Here is a 23,296-nt window from a genome sequence, read left to right as displayed (position 1 = left end):
GGGAGCCAAGGCAGACACTTTCCAGGCTTATCAGTTTGCAAACTGTTGGTCTGAGGAGCCAATTTTCTGGCAGGGAGATGGAAGCTTAACTGACTTTGTTCCTATGGGGTTAAGTGAGCCCAGGCCTGATTTGGATGGGGAGCAGTTCTGCTTATGCCTTTGTTCTGAGAGTTGTCTGGGGTATGGTCAATGCTCTACCATCCTTTCTCTGTCCTGGGGGCCCACATCTCCTCCTTTGTTTTTGGGGCCATGCCACCAAATGTGTCAGTATAGTCTATGAGAATAGTTTGATATTGTTCCAAAATCTGCTTGGCAGTGATTTTTAGTAACTTGCTTTTTGAGAAACTGTTCAGGCATGAGTCGGGAAGGAAGGGTGATCAGATAGCTGCCATTAGGCGTATCAGGGGCAAGAAGCGTCAGGCAATGAGGGGTTGCAGTACCAGGAGGCAGGGGCGTTGAGGGTGTATTGAGACCTCAAATTGTTGTGGAGGTCGAGGAGGGTCTTAATATTTTGTTCAACCAATCCCGATTCATTTAAATAAAAACAACATTCCTTCCCCAGAATGACACAAGTCCATCCCCCTAATTCTGCTGTCAAGAGGTGGCACATGCCTTTAATCCCAGCACTTTGGGAGGTAGAGCAAGATCCAGGTTAGGAACCAAATCTACACAGAGAAAACCTGTCTCAAAAAAGAAAGAAAGAAAGAAAGAAAGAAAGAAAGAAAGAAAGAAAGAAAGAAAGAAAGAAAGAAAGAAAGAAAGAAAGAAAGAAAGAAAGAAAGAGAGAAAGAGAGAAAAACGAGAAGGAGGAGGAGGAGGAGGAGAAGAAGAAGGAGAAGGAGAAGGAGAAAGAGAAAGAGAAAGAGAAAGAGAAGAAGTCTAGAGCCCTTCTATTTTGTAGTATAACTCCAGCAAGGGTGATCATTGGTCAATGGAGGGCACTCAGGATATAGCCATGGTGGCTGCCATGGCTTCATCTAGTTCGTCTTTGGTGTGCTCAGCTACCCAGCTAGGTGGCAGGTCTGTACCAAATGCCCCTTTAGCTGTCCCCACTGCTTCCAGCAAGATGGTAAGCCCCAGTCTGACTAGCAGAGGGGTGAAAAATTTTTTTGTTGTTTTGTGGAGTTGTAGGGTAGGTGTGCTGCCTCGTCTTCTTCATATAGATATGCCTGGGGAATAATTAAAAGAGGAATGCAACACTCTTTAATTGTGAAGTTGATTCATGAGCTTATAGTCCTCCCCACCCCTACATGCACACATACCAGAGGAACAGGAGAGGACATGGGATGTCCCCAAGCTACCCACAAGGCATAGAGTGGGGGGGGGGAGCCCTTGAAGAAGGAGATTCCTTGTAAGGATTGATTCAAGGGAAGATGTGAGTCTGAGGAGGGAACATGTAAGATAGTGTTAGCAGGTACCGTGGCTAAGAGGGGATGCAGAAAAGAGGCACAAAATAAATATTGAGAGGCATTAAGATGTAAGGGTTAGCCGGGCGGTGGTGGCGCACGCCTTTAATCCCAGCACTCGGGAGGCAGAGCCAGGTGGATCTCTGTGAGTTCGAGGCCAGCCTGGTCTACCAAGTGAGTTCCAGGAAAGGCGCAAAGCTACACAGAGAAACCCTGTCTCGAAAAACCAAAAAAAAAAAAAAAAAAAAAAAAAAAAAAAAAAAGATGTAAGGGTTAGCAGGTCAGTGGCATACTGGACATACTGTAACCAAGACAAGGTGAATTGAGCATTTCTTCTCAATTGTGTTTCCTGATCAAGAATATGTTTATGTGTTAGCTTGGATTGGGAAGCCTGTACCAGCTGCTGAGAAATATGAATATTAGCAGAGGGATTTGTAGCATGACCGGTGGGATGTAGTTTCTGCACAACTCTTGCTCTCCATTTCACCCCAGGAGTCATCTATAATAATGGTGAGATGGTTACTTAGATTTTAAAACAGGCTGTTTCTGTGGGAACTGAGTTTAGTTTTTCAGGAGCAGTTACGGCAGCTGCTGTAATAATCCTGGTTCATGAGGCAGTCCACTTCCCCTTTGTAACTCTTTGTCAATAGGACTTAGGGGTTACAAAGGTAGAGTTAGGATAGACAGGAATAAGAATAGAGCTGTGGCATCCTTGGTTGGAGAACTGACTAGGGAGGACCTGATTTCCTTGACATCATAGGTTCCCGAATAGAAAAACTCCAGTGGTGGAAGTTAGGGAAAGAGTTAGGGGTTTGAGCAGTGATGAAATAGGCTTGTAATATAACAAAGACTGCCATTAAAATAGAGAGAGGTTTGAGGAAGGCACATGTGTTGTGTGGCTGTCACTAGGTCATGAGTGTCCTTCCAGCTGATCTGGTTCCTCTGTCTCCTTTTCTGTCTCCTCTGTCCCTTCCAGATCAATGATAGGCAGGCCATCCTCTTTGCAGGTAGGGAGGTGTCAGACTTTTCATGCTGGTACCCAGATAGGCCAAGACTGATCCTGTGAGAGTCCATAAGCAAAGCCCCTTCCTATTGTGAGGAAATGGTCAGGTCCCTTCCAGATCCCATCTAGGAGGTCCCATCTAGCTTGTCCCTGGGGATTGTAAGGGATTCCCTGTATGGGGAGTAACTTTCCCATGGAGAGAAGGTTTTAAAGTGGATGCTGGTGAATGTGGGGACATCATCAGTTTGGGTTTGTTATAGCAGGCCCACAATGCTGAATGAAGAGTACTTATGATATAAGTTTGCTAGAGCTTTCTCCAGTTCGGGCAGTGGTCCATAGGAAGTGGGGTACATGGGTGACATCAATCTGCCAGAGGGCATTGACCTTGAGGCCTTGGGGGTTAACTCCCATAACACATATTGAGAATCATTAAAAACGTAAAAAGATGCCAGAGAAGTGTGGTGTGCAATGTCGAGAAATGCTGGAACCTTGTCAAGCAGCAATGGTCACCATTTGATCCACATCATCTCCTCTTTTTTTTTTTTATTTTTTAATTTAGACATTTGGAAATCACGGTGAAGAGACCAAATTGGGCTTGTCAGTCATGGGAGTATGACTGGGAGAAGGATGGGAATATGAGCACAACAGCTAGAATAATGCCCAAACTGATAATGAATGACCAAAAAGGTTTTTTTTTATGTCACAAAAGAATTCAAGAAATTTATAAATCTTTGCACCACCATGGATGGTGAGAGATATTGTTAACTTATCATGACTTAATCAGCAATTTGATCACATATGCTTTGTAAATCCCTAAAGAAATCAGAATCATCCCACGTGCTCCAAAGATGAGTCTGGACTTGAGGGCATGCAGCCTCAAAGGATCCACAGGGAAGAGGAATGACACAAATCCATTTAAAATTTAGGGCAGGGCATGGGAGCCATACCCTGTAACAGACAGGGACCTTGGGAGGCCGGAAGAAACTGGCAGCCATGTCCAGCATTGATAGGTTGAATAGGCACCTCAGCCTTTTGTCCCAGGTTTTGAAACAGATATACATTAGGGACAGAAGGTATATTTGTAACTTGGTCCTGGCAGCTAGGAGAGGGGAGTTCCAAGACTAAGAAAAGGGGAAGAGTTCCTACTCCCTCTGGAATGGGCAGGTGACGAAATAGGCTGTTGATCGACAGTACATACCTAGAGTCCACTCTACTGTGAGAAGTGGATTGCCATTGATTGCAATACGTACTGAAATCTGCATAGTAGAAAATGCAGTTAACTGGGGTCTGTAAAACAACTGAAGTAGACTCATGCCTTTGAGTCCTAGCAAAAGCTATAGCTCACAGGCATCCCCGATTTTTTATCACATGAGACCTTTTTTTTTTTTTTCTGTATCCTAGACTATATCATAGGGTTTGCTACAGTGACTTTTTAATCTAAGAGAGGCTGTGAGTTTGTCATTTTGCTGTAAAACTGGGCCAGGCCTACTAGATTTATTTTATAAAGTTGAGGCGAAGAAGTATCTAGTTTATTAATATTTCACTATAGTTATTATGATTTTAAAAACGAAAAATACTCAAATACCTAAATATAGAATAATGCAGTAATCATGTAATAGTCTTTACAATTATGCTTATAGTCTAGTGAGATAAGTGAAAGAATATTTATTACTCTTTACTTTTGCAGTATTAGTCTACTGAGAACTTTTAAGTCAAATCATTTCCTACAAAAAGAAGCAAAGATAGCAATAGCTCTTTAAAACTGTTGAAACATAAAAGTATATTACTAATGGAAAATGTATACGAAATTGGTATTGAAGTTACAGGAAAAGGAATGTGTTAATTTACTGTGGTTAGCCTTGATGGAAGACCAAAGTTAGATTTTAGTAATGGCAGCCACCTACTCTACCTTATGCATTTCCTTGGATGAGTTTGTTTTACAGTACTAGGGATTGAAGCCAGGGTCAAACCCATGATAGATCAGCACCTACCACTGAGCAATGTTCCCAATCCTATTGATTGATTTTAAAATAATATGAATAGTATCTACCATAGACGATGACATATGTTATAGGTAAAGACTTAAATGAAGTTCATGACATATTTCACATGTAGAAAGAGACAATATAAGTATTTGAGTTAGCCCTAATTAATATTAATGTTGTCATTTGTATGCACACATTTTAACTCTCTTGAAAAAATATCTGTATACATATGAGTGAGAAAAAGTATACCCTTTACATGTGTGTATACAGGTGCTCATGATTGCACATATGTGTGTAGGGGCCAGCAGAGGTTATTGGGAGTCTGCTTTATCACTTCCCTTCTTATTTCCTTGAGATGGGGTCTTTCACTGAACCTCATGCTAAGCTGACAAACAGCCAGTCTCGGGAAGTCTCATTTCTCCACACTCTTCACCACACACCCCCAGTGATGGAGCTACATGCATGTATGTGAACATGCCTAAAGTTTTATTTATGTACTTAGGGTTTAAACTCAGGTCCTCAAGCTTGCAAAGCAAGAAAACAATAAATTTTACTTACAGAACTATCTCCCCAGTATGAAAATTTGATATTATAGTAGAATTTATAATCCTGGGACAAGCATTGTCTTTTTAAATAAAGAAGAAGAAACATTCACAAATATCCACATGCTACTTGTCACAAGGAAACCAGAATTCTAAACATAACCAGATATCTTCAGAAAGTTGAATTAAATTTCCTTTAGTATAATTGCCAAAGATCAGTCTGCCTTATAAAAAGATATTTATTCTCATAGCTCCTGAAACTGTTGACTCAGGACTTTGATAATATAAAGATCTGTTTCTAGAAATGCATTACAATTTGGTTGTAGAAAGTAACAGTGATTCATTTAAACTTACAGATTAATTTACTGTCATGATAGTATTGAAATTCAGGTTGTGCTGCAGGCTTCTAGAAATTAATTGGGAAAATAGATGGTGGGTCAGTTATATTTGGGGCTTGAACAAGATATGAAAGCCAAAGAAGCACTATTAAAGGTGCAGAAGTGAAAAATAATGAGTGAAGTGATGATATATACATACATATATACATGTATATACTTACATATACACATATAAACATATATATATACATATACACATATGCATCTATACCTCTATGCATTTACACATTGTCTATACATATATGCACATATACACATGTATGTATATACACATACATGTATGTATACATAAACATACACATGCAACCACACATCATATACGTGTGTATATGTACATGTATGTGTGTGCTTCAGCACTGAATCTATTCAAGTACTCCTTCATCATTGTGTTGAAATATTTTCATTAGTTACTTTCACTTCAATCAACTAATGCACTTTTGCTTTCAAAAAAGGATTAAAGTTATGATGTCATTTTAATTTCACATCCAGTATAAGAAAATCTACATACATATTTTTTATTTAGCACTGTTCAACATTCTGAAACTTGGTTACTTAATTCAAAGTGCTATCTCAGAACAGTTCCAGAGAAGTCATGCACTGCTTATGTTTTTAGAAATGCATAGTCATTGTCTAAAATGGCAGGGTTTGTGTCTATTTATCCAATCAACAATGGATGGAAAATATTTAACAAAACTAACATAGTACTGAGTATTTATCCTCATTTCCTTGTTCTTAGTCCTCAAACAGTTTTGCATCATTATTTATACAGCATTTACATTGCTCTAACTCTTATGAGCATGTAAACTTGGTTTAAGAGCACCAGCCAATCATATTGGGTATAGGAAAGTATTTTCCTATTTTCTGTATGAGTTTGAGATCCTAGATGTTTTTATATTCATGAGAGTGCTGGACATAGTTGCTATAAATATTTGTGCTCCACTATGTTGGCAATTTATATAGGATTCCTCATAGACATAGTGATATATAGGAAAGAAAAGGATATATACATTCCTGGAGACATCAAGTACTGAGAAGAAATCAATAGAGGTGAAGCATGAACAGTTGGGACATGGTGACCAGATATTCAATAAAATGTTCTTTGAAGTGTTTCTGTGAAGATTTTGTTGTTACGATTACATTTACATGGCTGGAGGCTGTAGAAAGCAGAGAGTCTTCAAAATGTAACAGTTGGAAACTTTATGGAAGAGTATCTTGTCTCCTGCAAGAAGGGAGGAACTGTGCTAGCAGGTTGCCTTTAGACTCCTCTCAAAATATTCCCAGCTCTCCAGCCTACAACCTACAACTTGCAGTCCTTGAAGATTTCACTCTTTTCAGGAGAGCCAGTTCCTTTTTCAGAAGGCATGTACATTGTTATCACACACACACACACACACACACACACACACACACACACACACACACACACAGAGAGAGAGAGAGAGAGAGAGAGAGAGAGAGAGAGAGAGAGAGAGAGAGAGAGAGAGAGAGAGAGAGAGAGAGAATTTTTCCTCTGGTGAGCTCTTGTTAATATGATTAGCTGTGTCATCATGAACAACTCATGCAAGATGGATAACAATTCCCTGGCCATAATGCAAAAAAAGGTGGATGAGTGGTTTCATGAAAACCTTACAGCCAGATTTTCTGTGAATTATAGTGTGTGTGTGTGTGTGTGTGTGTGTGTGTGTGTGTGTGTGTGTGTGTGTATGCACACAAATGTCTGTGTGGAGGCCAGAGAAGGATATCAGATGTTCCTCCCTATTGCTCTCCTAATTTTCACAGATCTCTCATTAAACCTGTGGCTAGTCTGGGGACTAGCAAGCCAAAGTTGTCTTCCACTGTGCTGGGGTTACATCTGCAGGCAACCACACCCAGATTTTTAAGAGGTACAAACTTGGGTTCTCATGTTTACATAATAAGCACTTTTACCTACAGAGCTCTCTCATCTCTCCATCCATGTGAACATAATTTTCATGGTGTATTATGAAAGCACCATGAAGTAGAAACTTTGAGATGGCTGCATTATATTTCCATGTTTGACCACTTGTATTTTAATCTTTTGTGCATGCTAAATGACATTTAAATTTATTCAAATTGAAAATATGAAGATTATTACCCATATTATATATCCACATGCATATACTTTGTTTCTAAAGAACCTAATTGATATCTTTATGATACTCTCCTGAATGACTGAAGGCACTCACACATACAATCCTTTTCAACTGAAAATTTATTAAAATCCCTTTTTATGTGTTTTTAAATCATGGGTTGATCATGAAAACTCATAATTGATTATCATCTGGTTAAGGGTTATTTTTTTCAGTTGGTATTCTATTTCTTTTAAATAGTTATTCTATTTGCAATATTATTTTGCTTTTAAAAAAGCAAAGCAATCTATAAAATATTGTCCTGCAAGTGTGAACAAACACATTTAAATAAAGACACAAAATAGTTTATTTGCCTGAAAATCCATCCAGGCTGGCAACCAAGGTTTTTAAGCAGATGGTACTGTGATAAATTATCCAGCACGCAGAAGTCATGGTATGAACGTGAAACTTTGCACAGATGCCTATGATGGGATGTTCATGATCACACAGCACTTGTACATTCAGAGGATGACAGAGCCTTCTGTTAGAAAAGACAGTTAAATGGCAAGTCTTTCTTAGTCACATTTAGTCATGCTCCTTTTGTTCAAGTGCAAAATATTCCCTAGTGAATATATGCACTGTACTTAGTGTTTTCAATACTTAAAGGTAAAACAATACTCAGAGAAAACTTGGTTGAACTGATTCAGAGTTTATGCATTTTAATTAAAAAAAAAGCTAAAAATACTGTGTGCTTAAAGGTAAACAAAACACAGCTTTCCAGATTTCAAGACAATTTTGATTTTCAACTGCAAACCACTCTAGCCTATCAGGAGAAAAAAAAATCCTTTATCTTTTTATGTGAAGGATATATTGTTTCATTTGTAAAATAAATGCTAATATCAAGATTTATGAATTTTGTAGCTACATCAACTCTCCATGAAATATAGGTTACAGATTAACAGATAAAATGGGCCATTCAGAACAGAGAGCTTTTGTGCATAGGCACAAGGCGGATCAGACTTGATATGGAAAGGACTTGGAGATAATACAAACAGGGAGCTAGTGACTTAGACTGTTGAGTGATGGTTCCCAAGGAAGATAAATCACTTGACATAATATGAATAAAAATAACTGGCAGCAGCACTGGTCAAGATGAGTTTCTGGTGCTTTAACACTAAAAATATATAAATCTTAAGTCTGAATGCAGACATTGAGTTTCTTTGGATAACATATGGAGAGCTTAAAGCTTGTAACACATTCCAAATGTTTATACTTACACTTGGTCCATAGTCTTTACGTCTCATGCACTACTATCCACACAACACACCTTTTAAAATATATATTCCGATCACCCATTTTCCTCCTCCAAACTGCTCCCAGATCCTCCCTCCCTAGCCATAACCCACCTCCATGCCCTTGGTTTCACATTCTTAAAAGAGCAAAGAAATAATAGAACATGAAGCACATGTGCACACACACATACCACACACATACATTTAAAAACAACAACAGCTGATAAGAATAAATATTACACTTGATTTTAGCCAAAAGGCTGTATAGCTATCTCCCTGGGAAGGGAAAATATAATAGAATTTGTGGGTGGACTGGGCATAGATGGGGAAGTGAACAGGAGGGAACAGGTAGGAGTGGGTGGGGGGAAAGAGTAGTGGAAGAGACAGTTACAATTGGTGGGGAGGGAGTGGCATTTCAGGGGTGAGATAGAAACCTAGTGCAAAGCAGACTCCCTGGAATCTATGAGGGTGACCTGACTGATGACCGCTAGTAATGGGGGATATGGAGCCTGAAAGATCATCTTCTATAACCAGATAAGGCCTCCAGTAGAGAGAGGGACTGGGATACCAACCCAGCCTCAAAATCTTCAACCTACAAATTTGTCCTGCCTGCAAGAAGTGGTAGGGTAAATGTGGCACAGAATTTCTGGCAGTGGACAACCAATGACTGGTCCAGCTTGAGACTCATGCCACAAGAGGGAGTTCACAAACAAACAAACAAACAAAAAGTCAATGAAGTGATTCTTAATGATATTCTGATATACTAGTATAGACCAGAGCCTAGCTTAATCATCATCAGAGAGGGTTCATCCAGCAACTGATAGAAGCAGATACAGAGACACACAGCCAAACAGTAGTCAGAGCTCTGGGAATCCCAAAGAAGGAGAGAGGAGGGATTGTAGGAGACAGAGGGGTCAAGGACACCACAATAACACAGCATAAGGAATCAACTAAACAGGGCTCATAGGTGCTCACAGAGACTGGGGCCAATATTAGGGAGGCTGTTTGTATCTGGCCTAGGCCCTCTGCATATAGGCTATGGTTGTGAAGCTTGTTGTTCTTGTACAAATACTAACATTGTGAGTGGGGTTTGTTTCTGACTCTTTTGCCTGCGCTTAGGACTCTTTTCCTCTTACCGGATGGCCTCATTCAGCCTTAATATGAGGGATTGTGCCTAGTCTCATTGTGACTGGTTTTGCCATGTTTGGTTGATATCCTTGGGAGGCCTGCCTGTTCTTTTCTGAAGGGAAATGGATGTATGGATCTGGGAGAGAGAGGAGGTGCGGGGGGGGGGGTGTGGGAGGAGGGCAGAAACTAGAGTAGGGATGTAATATATGGCAGAAGAATCAATTAATTAATTAATTTAAAGAACAACAACAAACAAACAAACAAACAAACAAAAGGCAACCACAAAAACAGAATGACACCTTGAAGGAGGATGGGTCCCATAGGCTCAGACCTTTGCATGCATGATCCCCAGTTGGTGAGTTGCCTGGAAGCATTCTAAAGCATGGCCTCCATGGAAAAGGTGGATTCTTGATGGAGGAGGTGTGTCTATGGGGGGGTTGGTTGGTTTCAAAACCCCATGCCAAGCCTGGTGTCTCTCTCAGTGCCCGCCTGCCTGTGGGTGAGGATGTTAAGCTCTCATCTGTTTCACCTGCGCCATGCCTGGTACCATGCTCCCTGCCGTGATGATAAGTCACTAAGCCTAGGAAACTGTAACTTCCCAGTTCAATGCTTGTCTTTATGAATCGCCTTGCTCATGGTGTCTCCTCACAGCAGTCAAAGAGTGATTAAGTCAAACAAAATACACAAGCAAAAGTAAAGGAAATTGGAATGTTCAAATTTCATGATATTTTGTTTCCTCCAAGGCACACTAGTGTTACTTTCGTGTTAGGAAAGTTGTTGTAATAAAAATTTACTGGACAATTTAAAAGTTGTGGGATATATATATATATATATATATATATATATACATATATACACATACACACAATTTGTACTTCAAAGTAAAAATATTTTCTTCAAAATATTTTTTAAATGCTCATAAAATTTATTAGGGGATGAGTTAAATAGGGATGGCAAAAAAAGCAATTCTCTCCTATAGTTTTTTTTTTATTTTGCTGATATTTCCTTTGATAGATTATTCTCATGCAAAAGATCTGTGTTCAGTGGTTTTAAGGAAACACAAAGCCATCCTTGACAGTCTCCCCAATGGTTTTAATTGCATAGTTAGTAACCATTGGATTTTTCTGAGATGTTTTCAGGGACTGAACAAAGTCAATGCTTTCCCTATCACTGAAACCTTGTTTTCCTTTGGGTGTGCATAGCTTATGTAACACATGTCCATGGGCGAGGAGACCAAAGAACCATCTCAAAGGAGTTTCTTTAGGAGCTAGCTACCTTGTTTTGTTTTACTTTGTTTGAAACTGTTTCTTTACCTTGTCAGATGGGGTACTCTGGACAGACAGCAAGCCCTAAAGGTTCTTGTGCCTAGAGCTCCCCAGTCCTCGCATTACAACTGTGCAGCAGTATATCAGCTTTTCTACACCAGTCCTGGGGACATAACTGACGACCTCATGTTTGCAACGCCAGCACTTTCCTGACCAGGCCACCTCCCCAGTTCACATCACAATAAGGATTGCTGACTGTTGACACTCTCCTACAGAAGGAGGGGATGGAAGGGTCACTGGACCTGTGCACTTAGCATCTAGCCTTGTCTTCTTTTCCGCGGTCGTCATCACACAAAGTCTACCTGAATTTCTAAAGGTGCAAGATTTAGCAAAAAAAAAAAAAAAAACTCAAAGGTTGACATGAGATACCAGGTGACTGCCACAGAAATTAGAAAAGAATTTACAAACAAAAAATTTTTCCTCTTTTTCTGTCTAAAATGCTATTTTTTATTAAATACATGTTAATGATAACATACAATTTCAAAATGGTTTAAAATGAATAAAATATTTTATTATTATCTACTTTTTATATTAGTACAACTAATAATGAGCCCAAATCACACACAAAGGAGTTGTATTCTCAATCCTTTGTGAGTGTACAGAGTCCAAAATTCCAAAACTTTTAACATCATGCCTTATTATATTCTAATACTTTAGATAATTGCCACGTTTCTATGTAAGTTTTAAAACTTAGTGACCAGGCTTCCCTAAACTTTGTACTTCCTTCTGCTGCTAATCTAAAAAAAGGAAAATATAGTTAAGAATATTTGATATTGGTATCTTTTCTGATGCTGTAAGAATTTTTCCCCAGGAGAGATATAAACAATATCTACCTGCCTCCCTATAATGTCCCTGTGACAAACCAAAGTATGATTCTAGTAAAGTCCAACTTGGGGAACCCAGGGATTTATTGGGCTCACTTATTTCACATGGGGGAGGGACTGGGGTCAGGAATATGAGTGACCTTCAGGCAGTCCTTCTGGAAGATCTACACTTCGCCTGGACATATGGCTCACTGTGGTCACTCAGTTGGAACCCCTCTCCAATATACTTCCCCAGATGGTATACTCTAGTCTCTTCCTGAAACCACTGAGTATCCAAGTACTAAGGGTAAATTTCATACAAATGGCTGGGAGTAGGGGTTGTACACTCAAGTGAGGATCCAGTGTCCCTCCCCATCCTCCTTTTAGAAGGAAATGCTAACAGTCAACATTTATGGTGGACACTTTCAAGAAGGCATGGTTGATCTCATGAAGATGGCAACAGTTTTGCTAAGAAGACCACATTCTGCTACCCCTGACATGTGTGTATCTATATTAGGAATTTTAATATTCAAGTTATTGTGCTAAATATTAGGGCTAAAGTTTTAATAAAACCCCATGTCAGTCTCAGAAGAACACATTGTCCTGAAGCTATTGCATAGTTCTAAACACAACAGGAGGTTAGGAGTTCATCACTTTATGACATTTCTGACTCAAGGTGATAGAGTGTTTCACCTATAAAGCAGGATTCCTACAAAATCACAAATAGTCTTGCCCAGTCATCCCAGAAAGGAATATTTGCAGAGATAACCTATCTCCCAAAGTAATCTGTCTTCCTTGAAGCAGACAATTCAAGGAAACAGAAACTGCAGAATAAGACTTACTCCACCCCTAGTCTCATGGCTGCAAACAGTAGCCCCTCACCCTGTCCCTGAAAGGGTCACAGCCACCTTTTCCCCCAAAAGACATCTCCTTTCCCAAGGGGGAGTTTCTGTCCTTCTCTCTTTAAAATAAACAGATCAGTCTGCTGAAGTCAGACTTCTGTCTTTTTCTGCCTTCTGTCTATTTATGTTGCCTGAAAAATCCAATACATTATTTATGTACTACTACTTTTCACATAGGATGTTGTACCTCAGCTGCCTTTTCTTTCCAATAACAATGAATATCAGGCCTCGTCTATTTGAGTTGCTCTTCTTAAGCTATGCGTGCTGCCAGAGAATTTTGAAGTTTAAGCCTGGTGTGGTGGTTTTGAGCTCCAGACCATATTCTTTTCCTGGCAACACTAACATGTAAAAATGAGCTTGTTGTTCCTTGGAATTCAAATTACCATATGAACAGTGAAGGTTTTTAGGCTTTCTTCTAAGTTCTTCTGCCAAAGGGGAAAGGGAGCCCCCTTGGAGTTCTTAGTCTTATTAAGAGAATAATTCAAGAATGGACTAAAAAAACTGCTCAAGGACAATTTCACTGGAGTTTAAAAGAAAAAGTGCTCACAGTAGTCAAGCCATAAACCTCAACAGGAGAACAACGGAAGAGGAAATACAAGTACAACCACATCATTGACAGTGGTATGAAGGTCAGGTATGGGTAGAGAAGTAGGGCTGTGACAGAGAGGGAAGTCCAAAACTTCACAGAAACCCGAAGTGTAAAGAATGGGGCTTAAATTAGAGATAGACAAAAAGAAAGAGAATGTGAACTTTTTTCAATAACTCAAAACAAGAACAACAAAGCAGACCTACAAGTCCCATAAGTTGCCTGGCTAGGGCCCAGTAAGATACACTAGGGGCGAAGACTCTCAGAAGAACAAATACAGCATCTCATTAAAGGTTCAACTATTCCACCTATCTTTAGAGTGGCTTAAGGTGAGCCCGCCTTCTTGGGCATGGTCACTCCAGTCCCAACTACAATCTTAGGTCTCCAGCCAGATCAAGGACTCCTTCTCTTGACCAGGAGTTATTTCCATTTACTTATTTTTTTTTCCTACTCTAAAACCTCCCTCGCTCTGGGTGGAAATGTTATATTCCCAGCTAGCCCGCATGGAGATGGGAAGAATTATTATCCCCTCAATGAGATCAGCTGCTTTCCTTCCCAGAAGCCTGTTCTCAATGCAGAAGAGGCTTGTAGCTGCTTCTATATAAGGCAGTGTCCCCATGAAGCCTTTGCCTGGAGCTGTAGAGCTTGCCTACTGTTCTGAGTTAAGAGAGGAAGCAGAGGAAGCTTACACATAATTCTCTTGAATGATATTTATCAGAATGAGAGGGGCTCAAAGTCTTGGACTGGGCCTAGAAGGTGAGACGGGGAGCATTCGACAGAAGCAGTACACTGTGTGGAGTTTTAAACATTAAATGTGATGGGATTTTAAGGAGGAGGGTCTTTCTTTAGACCCCATAGAGGAGCTTCATTAAGAATGAGCAGGACAGAGAAGAGAGAGAGACAGAGACACAGAGACAGGCAGAGACAGAGACAAAAAGAGACAAAGAGAGAGAAACATGCTGCAGAATGTAGCTGGATAAATCTTTCCCACCCGCTGGTACCCGAATAACCAGTCAGAGCCTTAATATTAATTGCAAACTGTTTGGTCTATAGCTCCCTTATTAACCCATTTCTATTAATCTATGTTTTGCCACATGGCCATGGCATTAGGGGTCCGTTGGCATGTTGTGTGTGCTCCTTGGGCAGCAGGCTGGTGTCTGCTCTGACTCTGCCCTCTTCTTCCTGTATTTCTCTTGGATTTCCTGCCTGGCTCTTATCCTGCCTCACCATAGGCCAAAACAGCTTCTTTATTAACCAATAGTAGTAGCACATATTCACAGCATACAGAAAGACCATCCCACAGTAGCAGTGATAACTGGGAGAGGAAGAGGTGGTGGGGAGAAGCCAGAGGAACCTCCACAAATAGCATATATTATATAACCACTCAGTCAGTACCTCTTAGGAATCTCAATGAGTCTCCTAAACAAGGACAAGTCTGAGTTTTCTAACCTTTTAGTGGTGGTGGGAAGCTTTACATATGTGATTTAGTTCAGTCTAATGTGTGTATATATAAGAGCATGGATACAGCTTCAGGGAGACATGGCCTGACTCAGGCTACTGGAACTGGCCTAAAGGAAAGGTCCACACATGTTTGAACCATCCCAATACTGTGGGATGTCTTTCTATATGCTGTGAATATGTGTGGTTCTCATTGGGTAACAAATAAAGCTATTTTGGCCTATTGCAAGGAAGCTTACAGCCAAGAGGGAAATCCAGAGAGAACAAGGGCTGAGTCCAGGAAATGCCAACCTTCTGCCCTAGCAGCAACAAGATGCCTCCAGAAGAGTAATACCACAGCCACATGTCAACACATAGATTAACAGAAATGGGTTGAGTTAAGTTATAAGAGCTAGCTAGCAAGAAGCCTGACCCATAGGCCATACAGTTTGTAAGTAATACAAGCTTCTGTGTGTTTACTTGGGACCAAGCAGTTGCTAGGATGCTGGTGGGAGAGATTCCTCTGACCATGGGGCTGGGCAGGACCAGAGAAACTCCCGAGCTACATCCCAGTGCTTGGAAAGGATGTAGCCTATTGGTGAAATTATTAAGGCCACTCCACATAGTTAAAAGGGAGATTTATTTAGGGGTGTAACTTACAAATGAAGGGATAGGTAGGTTGCAGGTTCTGGGAAAGATGCAGCACATTCCAACAGTGTTCTCTGGAGCACTCTCCTCTGTCTACCTCTAGCATCCAGGGTCCAGGAAACAAGAGAGGATGGTGCATCTAGATCTCGCGTCTTCAGGGTCCTCTCTTGGCCCTGCCTTGTAGGTATGACAGTTAACAAAGCCTCAATGGGGGTTGGAACTTCCAGTTCAGAGCTGGAATGGCTACCCACTACAGTAGCCGGGGTGACAATGTGCATTTCAGTACAGCTCAGCATACAAAATAAAATTTTGTTACAAATGAAGGAAAACAAATAAATGAAAAAATTTAAATTTAGTATAGGAGAAACAAAGAACATTTTAAAACTAATATTAACCTGTTAGTGGTTGATTTTAAGATTAAAGTCTTTGATTAGTCAAAGTTGAGCTCTGTGAAGAGAATGAAAAATTCTCCAAAAGCAAAGGGGAAGAAATTGAACACAGCAGGCCTTCAGTTCACACTACAAGATTTGAAATAATGTGGAAGCTGACATGTGGCTAGGTTCAGGAAGTTGGACCCTCACATGGTCTGAAACACAAGTTAGAGGACACTAGAATAAGATATAAAGTCATGGCTGAGGTGTGTCAGCAAAAAGAAGCAACATCATATTTAAACCTGGCTTGCATTGGACCAAGAAATTTACAGTTCTGCTTGGCATCCATGGTAAGTGTCCACACCATCTTCCACCTGAGCATAGGCTTCATCCATGTTGTCTCAAGAGGCATGAAGGTTATACTTCTCAATATTGCCTGGCAAGGGACAAAGCAAACCACTTTCCAAAAGGTTACTAAGTGATCGTCCCATAGACTCGATTCTCACTTTTGCTGTGAGATTGTTCTAATCACAATTCCAAATTGCTGATGTGACACTTCAGTGTTTTCTTGCACAAATTTTGTAAGTCTTCTGTGTAACACACGAATATTTGTGAGGCTAGATTAGTACCTACTATACTTCAGCAAATACTTCAGTGTCTCAGAGTGGATGTTCATGACAGACCTGTTACTAGTGAGGATTTATATCCATACCATAGAGTTATTACCCATCCCTAATATAAGTCCTAGTTATTTAAACCCTAAGCAACGAGTCTATAGGAACACACACACAAACACACACACACACACACACACACACACACACACACACACACACACACACACACAGCCTAAAGCAGAAGGAGATTATTGGACATATGTATGAACAGAAAGGGAATGAGGACAGAGAATACAATATTTAAATCCCCCTTGGACTCTGAATTTGTAATATATCCAACCACTTTTTAGGTATAGTATTAATACATATTTCCACAGCTTATTCTCCAAATACTGTTCTCTGGAAATAGTTAAAAGTCCAGAATTTGTAAGAAAATACTGGGCATTTTTAGGCCAGAAAGGAAATTTACAGCTGGAAATGTGGACATCACATCCCTTTGGAGATGTCTTAGGAAGCTAAGGAAGCATGCCAGATGATGTCTTACCATTATTATTCAGGATATGAAGACACCTGTATTATCTGGAACCAGATTCAGTTATGCAAATCACAACTGGAAAATGATTTGTAAGTGCTCAGAGAAAGCTTAGCCTAGGCTAGTAGAAAGGTATTAGTACAGGAAGTGAAAGCTGTGCAGTGAAATTCAGAGTCACTGAATTAGAGTACTTTGAGGAAAGAACCCAGGAATCTGTTTGCCTGGTAATTCCAAGCACTCAAGTGCTTTGGCAATGATTATTCTTTGTGAATCATATTGCCCTCTCGTGGTCACATGTGGGAATAACCAGTAGTTTCCAGATTTTACATAGTCAAATTAGAGTAATAATTGACCAGTGGACACCCCCCCCCCAAAAAAAATTAAATGTTGCAATATTCAGCTTTCAAGTTATAGGATTAAGTGGCACTCTTACATGAGAATGTCTTTTCCAAAGAGAACACTATTATGAGGGGTAGGTTGAAAGTACGACATTTTTCAGATTAAAGCAACAGCCATACATGTGCAATAGCAACTCTTCTGTGATATAGCACACACCGTATCAGAGACAAATAAAAGGCAACTACAGATTAATTTTAAGTTTTGAAGTGGATATGTTTAGTCTGTGTAGATATAACAGTGCTACATATTTTCTGAAAGTTTGAAGGTTTTTTTCAAATACCAAGATGAACCTTATTTTTTAAGAGCTTTTCACCTTAAAAACTACAGAAAGGATACAAATTATATACATATATATATATATATATCATATTATATCATATTAGTTACCTTCCCATTCATTTCTTAAGAAATAAAGCTTTAAGCAGTGAGAGGAATGTATTAGGAATGTAAATTCACAGAATAGAACTTTGATGTGGAGGAAGTTTCTGATAAGGGATCCCAGTTGGAAACAATGAAAGGAAAAATTAAAAATGAAGATAGGAAGGAACAAGAGTAAGAAAAGGTTCTGTTCCCTGATTCACTGTAACCACAGAAGACCAGAAATAGCAGCTTGGCTTGTAGATTGAAAGAGTGGTAAACATGTTAAGAGCCAGTGTGAGACAAGCAGGAGGCCCACAAGCACCATGCTACCTCTTTGAATATGTGCTTATACCAAGAAAACCTGTAGCCTACAAAGTCCCCAGTGCTGGAGTAAGAAAGCCGCAGAATCCAACAGTCTTGTGATCTATCACACGTGGGGCCACATAGGGATACTGAGTGCTGCCTGAGAGTCTAAAATCAGCTTTGAGCAAGGGGAGCTTGGCAAACACCAGTTCAGGACCAAGTGATTGAGCTAATCCCTGAGCACACAAGAGTGTGAATGGCTGTGTTCTAAAACACATGGAAACTTGGCTTGGGACCAGGAGTAAACTTTCAAATGTCATGTCGAGAAGAGACTATTTGAAGACAGTGTCCTGATAATATTGTTCACTTTCTATTTATAGAGTACGTAAGGGAAAGACATTATCTTTCTATAAGAAAAGAAATTAGAATATTAGGAAATATAAAGACCATTCTTCTCATACCACCAAGAGAAATGTGTTCTTATGAGACAATGAAGTCAATTATAATAATAAATTTACATGACCAAAGTTAAAATATGAAACTAAATACAGAAGGCCTTTAAACTGTCTTTCCCAATAAGCTGGTGTTTTCCAAGCAAAACCCTCTTTGCAGCAAGCAATCCACTTTGGTAACAGCTTGAATGAGAGGATCAATTTTCTATCCAAAGCAATTTTGTATTTGTCCTTACATAAACGCACACTATTTATCAAAAACAATAGTTCTAAGCAATTTATGTACTGCATAAGAGCGGCCTTATGCTATGTTTTTTAAAATAGATTTTTTTGTTCTCATTCTGGAATGCCTTGAAATAAATCTGAAAAGAAGCTAACACACTCAAGAAGTTCCAGAGACTATTTTACAAAAGCCAATAAGACTTGTTTACCGAAGTTCAGCTGAGTAACAAGGCATGTGTGATTTTCCAGCACTGGCACCCATTCCAGGCCATCAGATACAGCACACAGCCAAAGTTTGAGTGCAAACAATCCAAGATATGCTACAGAAAGGGATACCAAATGTGATAATAAATGCCTTCTATAAAAACAAGACTTACTCATAAAAGACATTCTTTGTGGACAGATAACTCACAACGACAGCTTGTGAATTCCAGAATTCTTTAGGCTCTTTTTCTGCTGCCTTTATTTCTGGGCCTGCTGCTTTTATTTCTGGGCCAAGTTTATAATGTTAACTGATCATCACCATAAGATGGTCAAGGATACAATTCAATGCAGAACTAGGGAGCTTGGGATTGACAATGGCATTTGATAAAGAAAAATAGTATACCTAGAGGTGTACAGACAAGAAAAGAAATATCACATGGTAAAGATAATCCAGAAAAACACATGGTTCCATAGTCAACTTTGCAGACTTATTCTTCTACCAAAGTTTCTGAACTGCACATAATTTCAAAATGCAGCCATTCATCTACTTGTAGGTCTGCTTATGCAGGCCTGCAAACATTTCATTGTCTTTGTCAATTTGTCTGTAGTTCCCTCTGGTAGGTGACATTGCTCTTGAGCAGTAATCAATTGATGTCTCTGTGCCATCTGGCATGCGGTTGCCAAGCCCAGCTGCAATGCTGTGAGACGAAGGGAGAGTGGCAAGAGGCAGGGTTCGTGTTCATCACCGTATAACAGTTCTGACTACAGAGTCAATAGGTCCTTCCTCTGCCAGAGCTGTCCCACGAACTGCTTCATCTTGATAAGTGATGCAACACCCGGGCAACTCACTGTAAAAATGGTGAAAATGATTTATTTCAATGAGTTTTGAAAATGCTGCTATCTACACAGTGAGTTTAGCAGTAAGACTACGTTTCATGTTGATGAATATAAACGTGTCACTAATGCCTATATCATTGTATCAAAAAATCTTATTGAAAATTTTAAGTTCACATTTGCTCCTCTTTTCTCTGGTACTGCATATATTTCTCCTTAATTCACATGCACCTATCAGTATAGGCCTAAATAGTTTATCACTATATTCCTTAGAGGAAAATCCAGTGTGATTAATAATTATGTCTAGGAAATTAGGGGTGTCATAGAGAAATATAGTTTGTACCATATGAAATATAGCATTCAATGAGAACCAAATCTTACCAAAATAGTTTTCAGAACATTACTGATACTTAGATTTCAAAATACTATAAACAATCTGCTCTTCTTGAATGTGGTGAATTTTAAACAAAAATTTGTTCAAACCGAAAGAAATTAAGGTACTCTCTGCAGTTATAATGACTGATGAATGTGTGCCAGAATATTCCACAAAGTATTGCTACTCTGCTCCTGACAGCCACAATCAGCATAACCCACCTTAAAGACATATGTGATGAGTTCAATAATATCTTTTTGAATTTATTATCCCAGATCTTTTATTGCTTTCCTGAGACAAAAGATTTACGTCTACCCTTCAAATGAATTGTTTTGAGAGTATCCAGTTGGAATAACAGTGCTTTCGAGAGCCCAATGGAGAAAGGTGCTGACAAAACCCCATGGTAGGTAACTAGCTACAGCAGATGAATAGTTTAAAAGGACATCTCCAGCTATGACAAACACTTCTGAACTGTTCATTTCCTCTTTTAACAACCACAAAAACTGTCAGAGGAAGGAGGACCCTACACATCTAACACTTTGAAGGAAAATGCTTGACACGTTTTATACATTCATTAATCTTGCAAATGCTTCCAGATTTTTCTATTACTTATCTAACAAGTTCCAAGACACTTATATGGTGCTAAAAATGAAATGATAAACATCATCATGTTCTTCTTTCTAGTCTAACATGGAGACTAGAGACATAAGAAACCTAAGCTTTCGCAAAGCTGCATGTCCTCTCTGTTCTCCAGCTACCACCATCCCTTAATCACATAATTTAACAGCAAGAACCTTGGACAAGTTTCACTTGCAATGCTGACTTTAAGTGACTTTGTTGAAACATAAGAAAAACAGAAACATGAGTAATTATACAATCACCTAATTTTCTATCAGTGCTTCAGTCTTTCATCTTGTCTGTTGCTATATCCATGTAACTTATCTTAATAGTTTAGAAATATAAGTGAGCGGAATTACTAGCCATAGGGTTCTCTAAAGCACACATTGCCAGTTTGTGACAATAATGACCAGGCTCCTGTTCTGATGTGTTCCCATCTCTGTGACAGCTGATCAAAATGAAGGTTTCCAAAGCATGGACCACAAATGCAATGGTATGTGTGAGCATGCTCAGTCCAGACATAATGGAGTTAAGGAGGAAGGCCTGATACAGCAGCATTTTCTTTCTCTTTCCTTCTACCTACTAATATGGAATTTGACTTTTTCTTCTTTCTTTAACTTCTGGATGTGGAGAACCTCCTTTTAAAAATGTTTTTATTATTACTGTGAGAATTTCATACAATGCACCAATGCACTTTTATCATATTTACTTCTCTTCCCCAGTCCCTCTCAGATTCATTCCCACACCCCTTCCATCCAACATCCTCTCTCTCTCTTTCTCTTTCTCTCTCTCTCTCTCTCTCTCTCTCTCTCTCTCTCCCTCCCTCCCTCCATCCCTCCCTCCCTCCCTTGAGAAAATCCATTCACTGTACTTTGTGTGGCTTAAATAATCTTCTCTGTGTACCTGCACCGGAGATTGATCTGACTACTAGGACTCAGACCCTTAGAGCAAACTGAACCTCCCTCTCCCAGCAACTATCAATTACTACTAGCTCCTCAGCTGTGGGACTGACTTCATGCCCACTTTTCCCACTCCACGATAGGACGTTGCCTGGTTTGAGCTTGCACAGTTTATATGCATGCATGCAAGTCATAATTTCTGTGAGTTCATATGTGCATCTGTGCTATGGTAGATAGAAGACGGTTTTCTTGAACTCCTCCTCTGCATCTTGTTCTTACAGTCTTTCTGCCCCCTCTTTCACCACAATTCCTGAACTTTGCAAGGAGGGCTATGACATAAATGGCCCTTTTAGGCCTCTGCAGTTCCTTCTTGTCTGTATGCTTTTTCCAGCTGTGAGTGTCTGTGTTAAGAAAAAAAAAATCTACTGCAGACACCAGCTTCTCTGATGAGGTTTGGGAGATGAATTATCTACGGGTACAATGATAAGTCACTGGGAGTTGTCTCCATACTATGTTCATTTAGCAGAATAACAGTACTAGGTTCTTTTTAAGGGTTTATGGCCTATTTAACCATAAGTTTTTGGCCCATATGATCATACCCAACATGGGTTCCATCTCACACCAATCAAGCTATTCTTACAATATTAATTCCACTATTGCATCATTGGTCAAATCTTATCAGGAGAGCTATTATAGCTCGCAGGGTTCACAGATGGGTAGGATTAATGATTATTTTTCTCCTCTAGTAGCCTGTGCCACATCATCCAGCACTATGATAGCTAGCCACTATAAAGCTTTTAGGTCAGCATGCCCTTGATTTTCCACGTATTTATGTCTCAAATGTGTGATATCTTTAGCAACAGGGTTGTAGTCTCAAGTGCTAGAGGGTAATAAAGAACAAAGCAATAGCCTGCGATATTAGTGGTCTATGGGACTCCATTAGCTAGCAACCCCAAAAGAGGTAACCCATTCCTATTACCACAGGTATTATGTGATAGAATGTAGTGTGGTGTCTAGGTAGAGAATTGTCCCCCTCTTCTAGATGGACCCCGTTGAAAATATTTATAAATATATATGTACACATTTTAGGAAGCGTCTACCATAAGTTTCCACATGGCTCTTTCAAAAGGCTTTTAATGTTAGCTATCCATCTCCACCTTGCCCTCTTTACTCTCCCCTCCTGTGAATTCCACTATTGCACCAGTGGGCATATCTTATCAGGAGAGTTATTATAGCTCACAGGGTTCACAGATGGGTAAGATTAATGATTATTTTTCTCCTGCAGTAGCATGCATGACATCATCAAGCACTATGAAAGCTAGCAAGGAGAGATTGCTTCAGTCTCTTTCCCCTTTGCCTTTCCTCCCTCCTGCACCTTCCAAGTCACCCCCACCCCTTACCCCTGCTGCGTTCCCCACAGTTCTAAAACTGCTAGCCTCTTCATCTCTGATTATTAATGCTGTGTCTACAAATATATTCATATAGTCTGTTGAGTCCATTTTTTTTTTTTTTGCTATATGTGTGTATATGGTTTCAGGGCCAACCTCTTGGTGTTGGACAATCAATTATA

Source organism: Peromyscus maniculatus, chromosome 6, assembly GCF_049852395.1.
Source record: "Peromyscus maniculatus bairdii isolate BWxNUB_F1_BW_parent chromosome 6, HU_Pman_BW_mat_3.1, whole genome shotgun sequence".
Taxonomy (NCBI): Eukaryota; Metazoa; Chordata; class Mammalia; order Rodentia; family Cricetidae; genus Peromyscus; species Peromyscus maniculatus.
The sequence above is the reverse complement of the archived record's forward strand: the minus strand, read 5'-3'. Positions refer to the sequence as shown.